Here is a 15,881-nt window from a genome sequence, read left to right as displayed (position 1 = left end):
TGTGGACACCGACCTACATAGGGAGTAACGATCACCACGATGACATAAGGGAAATCAGAGCTCGCACGGAAAGATATTTGGTTGTTTTCTTTCCGCGCGCTCTACGAGACTGGAATAATAGAGAATTGTGAAGGCGGTTCGATGAAACCTCTGCCAGGCACTTAAATGTGATTTGCAGAGTCGCTTGTGAGGTACAGTGCCTAAAACCTTATCGAAATCTAAAAATCAGGAGATAATTTGAAATTCCTTGATTACAGAATTCAACACTTCACGTGAATGTCTCAGGAATTTTGGCGATTACTGTTGCAATAATTAACGATTTACTTAATGTCTCGTTTGTATCTCAGTGCACTTTATAGACTACTGTCCAGTTACATTAATGTTACCACCACTTCTATTCGACGTCGTCATGCAGTACGGTAACCAATGACACATAGCAATGACAGCACTAGCAGTGGAGGACACATAAAGCGTGCTGTGGGGACGCGGAAAGCAATGCGGGAAAGGGAGCAGAAACTAAGTGGCATATTGTTTTATTGTTTATTATGCCTTACTTTTGTTCTTTATATACTGTCCATCTCAGAACTAATGACTTATTTTTATCGACAGTCTATTTTTTACTTAAGTCCATAGTCAATGACTGTCATTTTGTAGTTTATTAGCTGTCTGGTGTGCTTAACTTATTTACACTCCTGGAAATTGAAATAAGAACACCGTGAATTCATTGTCCCAGGAAGGGGAAACTTTATTGACACATTTCTGGGGTCAGATACATCACATGATCACACTGACAGAACCACAGGCACATAGACACAGGCAACAGAGCATGCACAATGTCGGCACTAGTACAGTGTATATCCACCTTCCGCAGCAATGCAGGCTGCTATTCTCCCATGGAGACGATCGTAGACATGCTGGATGTAGTCCTGTGGAACGGCTTGCCATGCCATTTTCACCTGGCGCCTCTGTTGGACCAGCGTGCGTACTGGACGTGCAGACCGCGTTAGACGACGCTTCATCCAGTCCCAAACATGCTCAATGGGGGACAGATCCGGAGATCTTGCTGGCCAGGGTAGTTGACTTACACCTTCTAGAGCACGTTGGGTGGCACGGGATACATGCGGACGTGCATTGTCCTGTTGGAACAGCAAGTTCCCTTGCCGGTCTAGGAATGGTAGAACGATGGGTTCGATGACGGTTTGGATGTACCGTGCACTATTCAGTGTCCCCTCGACGATCACCAGAGGTGTACGGCCAGTGTTGGAGATCGCTCCCCACACCATGATGCCGGGTGTTGGCCCTGTGTGCCTCGGTCGTATGCAGTCCTAATTGTGGCGCTCACCTGCACAGCGCCAAACACGCATACGACCATCATTGGCACCATGGCAGAAGCGACTCTCATCGCTGAAGACGACACGTCTCCATTCGTCCCTCCATTCACGCCTGTCGCGACACCACTGGAGGCGGGCTGCACGATGTTGGGGCGTGAGCGGAAGGCGGCCTAACGGTGTGGGGGACCGTAGCCCAGCTTCATGGAGACGGTTGCGAATGGTCCTCGCCGATACCCCAGGAGCAACAGTGTCCCTAATTTTCTGGGAAGTGGCGGTGCGGTCCCCTATGGCACTGCGGAGGACCCTACGGTCTTGGCGTGCATCCGTGCGTCGCTGCGGTCCGGTCCCAGGTCGAAGGGCACGTGCACCTTCCGCCGACCACTGGCGACAACATCGATGTACTGTGGAGACCTCACGCCCCACGTGTTGAGCAATTCGGCGGTACGTCCACCCGGCCTCCCGCATGCCCACTATACGCCCTCGCTCAAAGTCCGTCAACTGCACATACGGTTCACGTCCACGCTGTCGCGGCATGCTACCAGTGTTAAAGACTGCGATGGAGCTCCGTATGCCACGGAAAACTGGCTGACACTGACGGCGGCGGTGCACAAATGCTGCGCAGCTAGCACCATTCCACGGCCAACACCGCGGTTCCTGGTGTGTCCGCTGTGCCGTGAGTGTGATCATTGCTTGTACAGACCTCTCGCAGTGTCCGGAGCAAGTATGGTGGGTCTGACACACCGGTGTCAATGTGTTCTTTTTTCCATTTCCAGGAGTGTAGTTTTTCACACGTTTCTTTTGCACAATTCCTACATCACGTAATTTAATTTCACACATTCACACAATCCTATGAATGTTTAAGCATGAGATTGTCGACTGTTTTTGCACGAAGGTGCTTCTAACCTCGAGGGCGACGTCAGTCCATACGTGCCGTTTGTTTCTCCTCGGCACGCGTCACATAGCTAGCAGTGTGCTTGCGTCGTTGAAGAGCACCACGATGAGTTTACTGTTGTCCCCCGGCCACCAAACACCCCGTATATAACCCAAGTCGGGGGTCTGTGGTACCTCAATCGCTCATTCGAGCCATTGATACTCAACCGAGAAACGTATCGCACATGCCAACGGCAATGGAGTCGGGATGGCTCCACGTCCTTATCCACACTTTCCAGAACCTCACTAAATATCTTCCTCCACGTCTCGCACTACTCCACGCCACGAAAGTTGGTTATTCAAACTTTTGACAAGTAGTCACATTTGATTGACTAGACAGTGTGCATATCGAGTTGTATACGTATTACACTTCATTTTCATGACATTATATCGCTTAAAATTAAGGTTATAAGCACAGTTATAAATACACTACAGGCCATTAAAATTGCTACACCACGAAGATGACGTGCTACAGACGCGAAATTTAACCGACAGGAAGAAGAGGCTGACATATGCTAATGATTATCTTTTCAGAGCATTCACACAACGTTGGCGCCGGTGGCGACACCTACAACGTGCTGACATGACGAAAGTTTCCAACCGATTACTCATATAAAAACAGCAGTTGACTGGCGTTGCCTGGTGAAACGTTCTTGTGATGCCTCGTATAAGGAGGAGAAATGCATACCATCACGTTTCCCACTTTGATAATTGGCGGACTGTAACCTATCGCGAATGCGGTTTATCGTATCGCGACGCCGCTGCTCGCGTTGGTCGAGATCCAATGACTGTTAGCAGAATATGGAATCGGGGAGCAGGAGGGTAATTCGGAACGCCGTGATGGATCAAAACGGCCTCATGTCACTAGCAGTCGAGATGAAAGGCATCTCATTCGCATGGCTGTAACGGATCGTGCAGCCACGTCTCGATCCCCGAGTCAACAGATGGGGACGTTTGCAAGACAACAACCATATTCACGAACAGTTCAACGACGTTTGCAGCAGCATGGACTATCAGCTAAGAGACCGTGGATGCGGTTATTCTTGACGCTGGATCACAGACAGGATCGCCTGCGATGGTGTACTCAGCGACGAACCTGGGTGCACGAATGGCAAAACGTCATTTTTTCGGATGAATCCAGGTTCTGTCTACAGCATGATGATGGTCGCATCCGTGTTTGGTAAAAGCGCGATGAACGCACATTGGAAGGGTGTATTCGTCATCGCCATACTGGCATATCACCCGGCGTGATGATATGGGGTGCCATTGCTTACACGTCTCGGTCACTTCTTGTTCGCATTGACGGCACTTTGAACAGTGGAGGTTACATTTCAGATGTGTGACGACCCGTGGCTCTACCCTTCATTCGATTCCTGCGAACCCCTACATTTCAGCAGGTAATGCACGACCGTATGTTGCAGGTCCTGTACGGGTGTTTCTGGTTACAGAAAATGTTCGACTGCTGCCCTGGTCAGCACATTCTCCCGACCTCTCAGACTGGATCGTCACAGTACGCCAGTCACTACTCTTGATGAACTTGAGGATGCATGGCATTACCTTTACACGTAATCCAAGCTCTGTCTGATTCAATGCCCAGGCGTGTCAGTGTCTTATTACGGCCAGAGGTGGTTGTTCTGGGTACTGATTTCTCAGGATGTATGCACCCAAATTGCGTGAAAATGTAATCACATGTCAGTTCTAGTATAATATATTTGTGCAATGAATACCCGTTTATCATCTGCATTTCTTCTTGGTGTATTAATTTTAATGGCCAGTAGTGTATATTTGACAGAGACGCCGAAAGGAAGACCAGTGTAAAGTGATGCTTCGGTATATCTCACAGGCCAACAGTATTTTATAGTTTGAATGTCATCTAAAAGTAGATTTGCAGCAGTGGGAAAACATGGCTGGCATCTGCTTGTTATTACGAAATTCTGTTACTACTTGTATGTACGTAATAAATGTTGCAGACATGTTCCGACTTACTAGCATTTACATGGGAGATAACTGGTAGCTCAAGTGAAGTCGTGGGTAGGATTCTTGGAAAGGATTAAAGCCTGTGTAATGCATCATGATACATTACTGATCAGATTCAGGAGTTAGTTTTGTGGGACCATTGAATGGACGCTTAGAAATTAGTTTTATCGAGCTGAAGCGTAAAAAACGTAACTAACGAGACGTTAGGGCCCAAACTGTCTTCTTCCCAACTCGCCTTACCGATAACCTGGGTGTACTCATAAACCGCGACAGGGCCCAAGCTCGGTGGAACACAATAAGGAGGCTTTGTGCCTCAGCAGATTTGCATACCTTTCGCAGCAGTCGGCTTGAGTGGCGCAAGTCTACCAGCCGAAGAGCAGCAGACAATGACACAGGAGAATCTCTCCTGCACACGTCGGGCCACCGTCTCCATGACAGCTGGCACGCGCCCACAGGAAGTGCGCTGTGCTGGATAGCAGGTACCTCGCTCCTGACGTGCTTTTAGCGTGCCATTACGGCCCGGCAGGTTGCGTGCGCTGTGCGTCCCGCCGCCACTTACGCACAATCCCGCAGGTGGCAATGAGCAGTGAGAGCATCGCGCCAGCAGTACCATCCAATTACGCACGAACTCGTGGCAGCTTTGCTCTGCAGAGCCACCTGTCTACACCGTGCACGTTAATGCCGGCGCTAACACGCTGTCCCATTTACACTGAGAAGCGCCTCTATAATCGGACTAGAGTAGAACACTAGCACATTCAGTACCGAGAAGCCCTGCAGACACGCCATTATACTAGACGTCCTCAAGGTTAATGTTACCTGATATCACAGGGGACCACGGGTCTTTAACATGGTAGTCATGCAAGTAGGCTGAGACTCTGCCATCTAAAATGTTTTCGAAAACACATGCTTCCCTTTCAGTATTTGAAACCACCTAAGCCACTAGAATGCTTCTCGATCTACTAATAGGAAATAATATTATCGCCGTTTTCGGTAAAATTCTCTCTTTCCGAGATCTTACCAGTCATGTCATCGTCCTCAGAAGGCTACGAGAAACCTATAGCAAGTAAAGAGTGAACATAATGCGTCAACGTTTGAAAATTCAATACTTCACGGAAAAATTAACGTAAAGAGGTAAAAACTGACAAACTTCCTTGATATGCCATGGATTTTTATTGAAACCAAAAAATGCACTATAAAAGCAACTGATGGCGCTTCTTATGATAGAAAACAAATAAATAGCGTTGCAATAGATTTTTAGCAAAGACGGTGTACTCCATAAGACATGTTAATCATATAGCCGTACTTCATCAACAACACTTGTGTCGAGGGACAATGGTGTGAACAGCACAGTACAGCGTATCAGTAGGCACGGTGGGAAACTTCCGTAAGATGCCGTCTTTTAGCATCCCTAATGAGATCGAAGAATCGCAGTAGACTTGCGACTTCAGGTAACCCCACAACCAATAAACAAACGGTGTGAGGTCTGAGGATCTGGGAGACCACGTATGACGGAAGTGGCGGCTCAGCACATGATCCTCACCAAACCATGTCCGCAAGAGATCTTCCATACATGTAGCAAAAGGGGGTCGAGCGCCATTCTGTATATGTGCCAATGAAATTCACCAACAGCCCTGTAACTTAAGATGTTATTTTATTTTATTTTAAAAGCTACTAGATTCAGCATTTCACTGTGCCATTTAGTAGCCCTCGAAATAAAATAAAATAACATCTTAAGTTACAAGACTGTGGGTGAATCTCATTGACATTGACAATTACATATCCAGCCGATATCTCCTATCATTGATGGAGCAACAAAGCTTCTGCTTAAAGGTAATACAGGCCAGAAGGTGCTTATCAGCCAGGCTAGAGATGAACAGATTCGGTAACACATCGGCGTACCTGGCACCCGTCTCACTGAGAGTTAGACCCTCGAAGAAAGAGGGTCCGATTACGACTGACTTCTTAAATCCACACTACACTGTCACCTTCTCGCCATGCAATGTGGTTTCCACGACAGTTCTAGCATTTGCAGTAGCGAAAATTCCGCTGTCGTGGGTGGTGACAGACCCTCGGAGTGTGGAAAGTGGTCTCGCCGGTTCACAACACGTAAGACAACCAATCTTCATTTTCTACATCTACACCTACAGCTACATGTATACTATCCAAATCACATTTAAGTGCCTGGCAGAGGGTTCATCGAACCACCTTCACAATTCTCTATTATTCCCATCTCGTAGAGGGCTCGGAAAGAATGAACACATGTATCTTTCCGTGAGAGCTCTGATTTCCCTTATTTTATTAAATGGCTCTGAGCACTATGGGACTTAACATCTGTGGTCATCAGTCCACTAGAACTTTGAACTACTTAAACCTAACTAACCTAAGGACATCACATACATCCAGTCCCGAGGCAGGATTCGAACCTGCGACCGTAGCGGTCACGCGGTTCCAGACTGAAGCGCATAGAACCGCACGGCCACACCGCCCGGCCTTACTTTATCGTGGTGATCGTATCTCCCTATGTAGGTCGGTGTCAACAAAATATTTTTGCATTCGAAAGAGAAAGTTGGCGATTGGAATTTCGTGAGAAACTGCCGTCGCGAAGAAAAACGACTTTTTTTTTAAAAAAAAAATGATGTACAACCCAAGTCCTGTATCATTTCAGTGACACTCTCTCCCATATTTCGCGATAATACAAAACGTGTTGCCCTTCTATGAAGTTTTTCCGTGTACGCCGCCAGTCCTACCTAGTAAGGATCATCAAAAGGATCTTTTCTAAAAGAGAATGGACAAGTGTATTGTAGGCAGTCTCATTTGTAGATCTGTTACATTTTCTAAGTGCCCTGCCATTAATACGCAGTCTTTGGTTAGCCTTCCCCACTACATTTCCTATGTGTTCCTTCCAGTTCGTTAGTAATTGTAATTCCTAGGTATGTAGTTGAATTTACGGCCTTTAGATTTAACTGATTTATCGTGGAACCGAAGTTTAACTGATTCCTTGTAGCACTCATTTGGATGACAACACACTTTTATTTAGGGTAACTGCCAATTTTCACACCGTTCAGATATTTTTTTCTAAATCGTTATGAAATTTGTTTTGATCTTCTGATGATTTTATTAGTCGATAAACGACAGCGTCATATGAAAACAACCTAAGAGGGCCGCTCACATTATCTCCCAAATTGTTTATTTAGAAAGGGCCTATAACACTACCTTGAGGAACGCCAGAAATCACTTCCGTTTTAGTCGATGACTTTCTGTCGATTACTACGAACTATGATCTCTTTGACAGGAAAACAATAAATGAGACGATAGGGCATAAGCACACAATTTCACTATAAGTCGCTTATGTGGTACAGTGTCAGAAACCTTCTGGAAATCTAAAAAAAGCGGAATTAATTTAAAATTCCTTGGTCATAGTATTCAACACTTCGCATGAGTAAAAAGCTACTTGAGTTTACGAGAATGAATTTTGCTAAATCCGTCTTGACTGTGTGTCAATAGACCGTTCTCTTCGAGGTAAGTCATGATTTTCGAATACATTATATGTTCCAAAATCCTGCTACATATCGACGTTGATGAGATGGGCCTGTAATTACGTTGATTACTTCTACTACTTTTCATGAATATTGGAATGACCTGTGCAACTTTCTAGTCTTTGGGTACGGACATTTCGTCTAGCAAACGGTTGTATATGATTGTTAAATATGGAGCTAATACATAAGCACACTCTGAAAGCAACGTAATTGGTATACAATCTGGACCAGAAGACTTGCTTTTCTGAAGTGATTTACCTCACCACTCCGAAGATATTTACTTCTACGTTACTCATGTTTGCAGCTGTTGTTGATTCGAATTCTGCAATATTTACTTCGTCTTCTTTTTTGAAGGCATTTTGGAAGGCTGTCTTTAGTAACTCTGCTTTGACAGCACCGTCATCGTTAATATCTCCATTGTTATCGCGCAGAGAAGGCATTGATTGTTTCTTGACGTTAACATACCTCACATATGACCAGAATATCTTTGGATTTTCTGCTAGGTTTCGAGGCAAAGTTTCGTTGTGGAAACTGTTATAAGCACCTCGCATTGAAGTTCGCGCTAAATTTCGAGCTTCTATAAAAGATCGTCAATCTTGGGGATTCTGTGTCTGTCTTTGAAGTGCAGATGTTCTCCGCGTCACAAAATCGGTGAGTAATAGTTCATCATGATGCTACATTTTGTACGGTTAGCACTGCAGGGTACGCGCTAGTGCTTTCCGAACAGTAGTGCGTGGAAAGAGGGTGAGATGTGGAACTTCAAGGGCGCTGACATCATCGTAAGGAGATGAAAGTATTCATTTCTTCCTGAGCCGTCTGAGCAGCAGTATCACTTGTGTCTGGTCCCCCACTGAGGACCGATCGTCTAAAGCACCCGTGGCTCCGTTTTCGTCTGTGCGACACTTGACACAGGACCTTTTCCCTTTCGAACACCCTTGTTATGGGGATAGGATCGTTAAGCTGCAGTAGCCGATTCTCCATTCTGATAGAAAAGCTTCAGTAACGGTGCAAGTCAACATGCGACGAGTACAGCTCATTTTATACACGATTCTCGTGCGGCGTCACTGACTTGTTGCTGTTCAGCACAGTCTGTCAGCCAGATTTGCGCTCGTTTCTGATTCCAATTGAACTCCATGTCACTTTAGGAACGTCTGTCAACTAAATTATTCCGTAAGTTAGTGAATTTTCTAATGTTAACGAACTTTTGGGTCAACCTGTACTTTTAGAACAGAGACACACAAAGCGTGCTGAAGAATCGATTGAAGGCCTGTACAGCTACCAGAGAGAGTGATTAACAAAATATAATTTACATTTCAGGTCGCCGAGTCGAAAAGTCCCAAGAATCACGATTCGATGGACGCAGGATTACGATTGATCTGATTATTATTTAAAATGTCGATGCAATTAATTGTTAGGTAAATCGTATAAAACAAGTTTTCCCCAGCAATTACAGACCGCAATAGGCGTGCCTAAATGTCTTTGGGGGCAGAGAATTTTTGCGAACCCCAGATTAAGTATTCCTGGAATTTTGCAGCACGGCGAAAATCCACGAATGTTGGCCGAATCGTTACTTTAAAATCCATAACACAGCTATATCACAGGGGACTTACACTAGACCCTTCCACCCTTGGCAGAATTTCCGCCTCCAGTACCATAAGCTTCGTTTCCCTGATCGGAAGAAATCGTAACTGGTTGGCAACGGGGTCCTCTTTCTGTTGTGGGCTTTAAAAAAATGCGTTGAAACAGTTGCTTTCAGACTTAGAAGATCGCTGTTCTAAATTGCAGCACATTGGCGATGGCGCCAACTCCATGTCTGTGCGCATGCGTTCTGTATTTCGTAGCACCTCTTCATCGCTGTCGAAGTGAAGTTCTCGAAGGTGTTCTTCATGTTTTGGAAACAGATGAAAATCGGATAGGGCCAAGTCAAGACCCTACAGAAGATGATCAATGACAACGAACGCAAAGTTTCGGACTGATTCTGACGCCTTAGTTCTAGTGTGTGGTCTGTCATTGTCATGCTGAAGGACGAACTATTCGAGTTAGAAAATTTCTTACAGCACGACATAGTAACATTACTTACTGCCACGTTACATGCAAGAATTCGGAGCCCTCTATCGGCAGAGGGCTGCAAAAATGCAGACATGAAGAATAAAGATGTATAATGTAAATAACGTTTGTTTTCTTAAAAAGCTTTAAGCGTTTTCTTATGAAAAATTCGGAGGCATTTCAACACGCTCTCCTAATAAGAGGAGTGTCATTCGCAGCTCAAATTGCGCTTGCCGTAAGGTTCCAAGCAGATGGAAACGAACGCCATATTTTGTACACACACGCATGATATTTACACACTGTTTCCGTTTATGTCTCCCTTCATGATCATATTACGGGCCAACACCATCCAGAGTAAGAAACCAGTTGGAGTAGTTTAGTCAGTTCAGTTGACAGAGCTCCAGCTCAGGGTTGGTTCGAAAATATATTTCCGCATAAGCGACTTGTGAGTTGAGGCCAAATCTCCCCTTCTCCTCCCTCCTTTCCCTTCTACACATTAGTCCTTGTCAATTTTCGTTGTTAATTGTAACAGGCGCTGAGTACTAATCTTCCATTTGGGGGCCCCTCCCGGCTTGGTGCCCCAACTAGCGACTTCAGTCACTTGGGCTTTAAACTGGCCATCCTCCAGCTTGTAGAAGGCTTCTTCAGAGAGGTTGCGTCACATAAAGGAGACTAAATTTACTCAAACGAATATGGCATCGGCTGTATTCCAAAATTCTTAATCGTTACCGCCCTGTAAAATACTAAGAAACTATAGCCTACACAAGGTATATTTAATAATTAATTTCTAGCAAAGAACACGTCTTAGCTTCGTGCTTAAATGTTGTGGTTCGCTGGCTTTCAGAAGCTTGAAGTAGGATCCATTCTCCAGCCCCACACCACGGACGCACAGTGTGTCGCAAGAGATACTTCACAACTTCGATGTCGTATATCCCCACTAGTAATTAGCATACAGAAAAAATTTATTTTTTCTGATGCACAAAATCGTGAAGTATTTTCTTGTTCTTGGTGCGTTTTAACCACATTTTCTAATGATAGTGTGAAAGTAGTCTGACGATGAATTGTAATGACTCGAAACTGGTACTGGTACCTTTTGAATAAAAAAACTTAAAATAAATTTGTGGCTGGTTGTGTCTCAACACTATCAGCATTTGTATTTCAACCAGTTTTGTATTAATTACAGTGCCAGTTTGACGGTGTCCTTGTATCCATTTCAATGGGCTATTTTCTAGTTTTGGCAATTTTGGATTCAGTCTTCTCTTTGCACATTTAGTCTTCATTTTTTCAGATTTTCTTTACTAGACCGCCAACGGCGAATGGTTTTCTCTGTTGGTGGAGGGCCGAAATGCCGCTCAGCTGCTCTGTTTCTATGCTCTTCTGCATATGCTATTACTTTCAATACCGTTAATGTTTTTCTATTACGAAACCAGTTACTAACAAAAATATACTATGGTTACCGATAACACAAATCACTTTCAAGTACTCTGGCACCGTAGATTGCAGCGACGCATCATAGGCTAGAAAGTGTTCGGGATTTGTGGAGGCGGGGCGAGACGGAGACAGTGTTAGAAAGCTCGTGAATCCCCTCATTTCACTTTGGTCGCGTCGGTGCACTGCTGCTTGTTACCAGATACAGGTAGGTTTCCAGCGGCATCGAATATGTGGCCATTTTCATAACTAACCGGAATTTTAAATCAAATACTGGAAATTTTTATATTAATTCTTGGGTGACTGTACCTAGCATCTTACCGACTCTTAAAATCTTTAATCGTAGCTATATTACTAACTCAAACTGAATTACAACAAATTGTACCAAGAACAATGCGTTTTTGATTGCTCCTGCACAAGCTGTAAAGTTGAAATATCGTATTCCAGTAACACACAAGTTACAACATTACTTTTTACCATAAATATGATTTTTCTCGTCATTTTATTACAACGAATCATATAATTAACGACAGGTTTTCAAGAGGTCCTCAGGTTGTTTTTCAGAAACGGAATATATATATAAGAGCTTCTCCTGAAAGCCAATAGGCGCCTCACAACTGTGTACTGAAGGGCGACGGCGTGCATGCGGACATAAGTGGCGTTGTGCCATCTCATTGGTCAACGTTCAAACGCACGTTCAGAATATCTGGAATGCCAGATATAGCCCTGCTCGTTCTGAAAGACTCCCCAATGTGACGTAAGAAACTCGGAGGTTTAACGTTCGGATGCACGGTCCGTGTGCCGATGGCCTTCTGGATGATCGTCGGAACAACGACATACAATCTCTAATTGGAGACGTTGAAAATGTTGATGGAACATTTCCAAGATTACATTTTATTCAAGTTCCTTTAGTATTCTATACACAAGTTTGAATGAATTACAAATTATCCTTTACACGCCATTAGAAACCAATGGGTTTCCCCTCCGAAGTGGATTTGTCTGCTCCAGTGATGGCAGTTCAGGCTTCAGTTGAAGGTGACTATCATATTCTGAACATTTGTTTCATTTTTTCCTTTCTTGTGTGTCTGGTGTCTGCCCAATAGAGCAGATGACTTTTCAGTATATGACAAACTGTTCTCAGTTCCAGAAGGTGAATACCCGTGAAACTCACTGTGCGGCATACGCCTGGTACTCAGCGTATTTTGGTAACTAGTTTGAACAGTTTTCCCACATTCGACCAAGGCTGAAGTGCTTCCAAACGATGTTGATGGCTGCTGGCGATGTCTGTGGCACATAACTGCCGCGTGTACGAGTATGCCCTGAAACTGGTGACCTTGTCCTTCCCACCACGGGAACCAGCGACACATCGCACTCCGGTTAACATCTGAAAGTGTTAGCCGTTGTTGTCTGATAAGGCTACCTGGGATTCAGCCATCTACATTGTAAACGGTTGCATTCGTCTCCCTTCACGCGATACTTTCCTTCGGGAACCACGAGTGCAATGTTTTAAATGTAATTTTTATGACAATGGTCACTGTGATAAATTAATACGCGTGTTTTGATGCCGTCGTAACACTGCTGTGCTGGTACTAGAAGAATTCACGCTGTACTCAACAAATAAGAATGACGAGTCTTTCTAAGATTTACAATAAATGTGTTGGCAGTTGCGTATGTGGGCAACAATTAACTGTATAAAGGAATGACGACAATCAAAATTTGTGCCAGTACGGGACTCGAAACTGGATATTCCGCTTATCGTGAGCTGTCGCTTTGCCATTGACGATATATTGAAGTTTTGGTCTGCCCATGAATCGTGCTCGGATAACCAAATAGTAAGGCGACCGTAAGGCATTTACAGCACTGGTCATTAAAATTGCTACACCAAGAAGAAATGCAGATGATAATCGGGTATTCATTGCACAAATATATTATACTAGAACTGACATGTGATTACATTTTCACGCAATTTAGATGCACAGATCCTGAGAAATCAGTACATAGAACAACCACCTCTCGCCGTAATAACGGCCTTGATACTCCGGGGCATAGAGTCAAACAGACCTTGGATGGTGTGTACAGGTACAGCTGCCCATGCAGCTTCAACACGACACCACAGTTCATCAAGAGTAGTGACTGACGTATTGTGAAGAGCCAGTTGCTCCGCCACCATTAACCAGACGTTTTCAGTTGGTGAGAGGTCTGGAGAATGTGCTGACCAGGGCAGCAGTAGAACATTTTCTGTATTCAGAAAGGCCCGTATAGGACCTGCAATATGCGGTCGTGCATTATCCTGCTGAAATATAGTGTTTCGCAGCGATACAATGAGGTGTAGAGCCATGGGTCGTCACACATCTGAAATGTAACGTCCACTGTTCAAAGTGCCGTCAATGCGAACAACAGGTGACCGAGACGTGTAACCAATGCACCTCATACCATCACGCCGGGTGATACGCCAGTATGCCGATGACGAATACACGTTTCCAATGTGCATTCACCGCGATGTCGCCAAACACGGATGCGACCAGCAAGGTGCAGTAAACAGAAACTGGATTCATCCGAAAAAAATTAAGTTTTGCCATTCGTGCACCCAGGTTCGCCGTTGAGTACACCATCGCAGGCGATCCTGTCTGTGATGCAGCGTCAAGGGTAACCGCAGCCGTGGTCTCCGAGCTGATAGCCCATGCCGCTGCAAACGTCATCGAACTGTTCGTGCAGATGGTTTTTGTCTTGCAAACGTCCCCATCTGTTGACTCTGGGATCGAGATGTGGCTGCACGATACGTTACAGCCATGCGAATAAGATGCCTGTCATCTCGACTGCTGCGGCTGTTGGGACCCAGCACGGCGTTCCGTATTATCATCCTGAACCGACCGATTCCGTATTCTGCTAACAGTCATTGGATCTTGACCAACGCGAGCAGCAATGTCACGATACGACAAACCGCAATCGCGACAGGCTACAATCCGACCTTTATCAAAGTCGGAAACTTGATGGTACGGATTTCTCCTCCTTACACGAGGAATCACAAGAACATTTCACCAGGTGATGCCGGTCAACTGCTGTTTGTGTATGAGAAATCGGTTGGAATCTTTCCTCATGTCGCCGGCCGCGGTGGTCTCGCGGTTCTAGGCGCGTAGTCCGGAACCGTGCGACTGCTACGGTCGCAGGTTAGAATCCTGCCTCGGGCATGGATGTGTGTGATGTCCTTAGGTTAGTTAGGTTTAAGTAGTTCTAAGTTCTAGGGGACTAATGACCACAGCAGTTGAGTCCCATAGTGCTCAGAGCCATTTGAACCATTTTTTTTCCTCATGTCAACACGTTGTAGATGTCGCCACCGGCGCAAACGTTGTGTGAATGGTCTGAAAATTTAATCATTTGCATATCACAGCTTCTTGTTCCTGTCGTAGCACGTCATCTTCGTGTACTTTGATTTTACCTGTTGTGTACGGCTTTGAGTACACAGCACCGTCCTCAGGTCCTCCTCTGGCATGCAGTCTTCACTTTCTCTTCCCAAGGTTTGGCACACTTACTTGGCGAGGGAGCGTGAAGTCAACGTGCCACGGAGTGGCTCGATAATGGTACTGTGTACTGGAACTGATAGCCAGTAGGAAAAAATTGTAACTACAGACTAAAATGTATATTATTACAGTAGAGGAATACTTTAGCGTGGTTTGCCTGAGCGTCTAGGTCATACAGTCTGAAGGATGTCGCTTGTGAACGGAGAAAGCCATGCATATTCTTTGCATAGAGCTTCTTTTTTACAAGTATTGACTTGTTCGACCATGTAACATGCTCTATGAGGGTCAACAGAGGGATGTTAATAATACTAGCTAGTAATCCTGTGCATACATTTTATAACTTTATACATAATTCCGATCAACAGCCATCATCCCATGATAAATGGGTTAAGAAATGCCCATTGACAATGTGGTTTCCTCTAATATTTCAATCGTTATGATATGAAGATGGTCGGTGACAGCCGCAACGGGATATTTCGTTTGAAATAACTAGTCTATATCCGTCCAAATACGAGTGAAAAACTGCCAATCGATACAGCTACTCCCAAATCGAGTTTCACAGTACTCCGTTTTACCTCGAGTGCGCAACTGGGCGATAACTACAGAACTCCTGGTCCAGCACTCGCACTGTTAACGCTTGCCTCTGAACCACATAATTCCGCAACAACAGGTAGCTGAGTTCAGGATGCTGGCTGGCCAACGCCCGGATTAAGGTGGCTACCCGAAGGAAAATACTATGCATACATCGTACAATCAGTTCAAACTTCCTGCCTGGAAAGGTAATTTTCTGATGATAATATGTCGTGGTAGGAGGCTACCTCTGCCATTAATGAAAATGGTTTTGTAGAGAAGTGTATTTTCAAACATGCACCATAAGTGGGAATGGAGCCATCAGTGTTTACGTACGGGCCTGTGCACGTACGTGGACATCAGCTCACTGAATTCATCCAGTTTGTGTATGAGCCCCAAAGCTATCATTATAATAAACGTAGAATGTTTGGAAGTGGGATATGATGTGAAAGGATATGACACGTCTTATCATTGGCGAAAGTGTAGTACAACAAACAGAGGCATTGTTTTCAACTCTACGTTGGTGTCAGTTACTGCTCATGATC

The sequence above is a fragment of the Schistocerca gregaria genome, chromosome 4 (assembly GCF_023897955.1).
Source record: "Schistocerca gregaria isolate iqSchGreg1 chromosome 4, iqSchGreg1.2, whole genome shotgun sequence".
NCBI classification, from domain to species: Eukaryota; Metazoa; Arthropoda; class Insecta; order Orthoptera; family Acrididae; genus Schistocerca; species Schistocerca gregaria.
Note: the sequence above shows the minus strand (reverse complement) of the source record.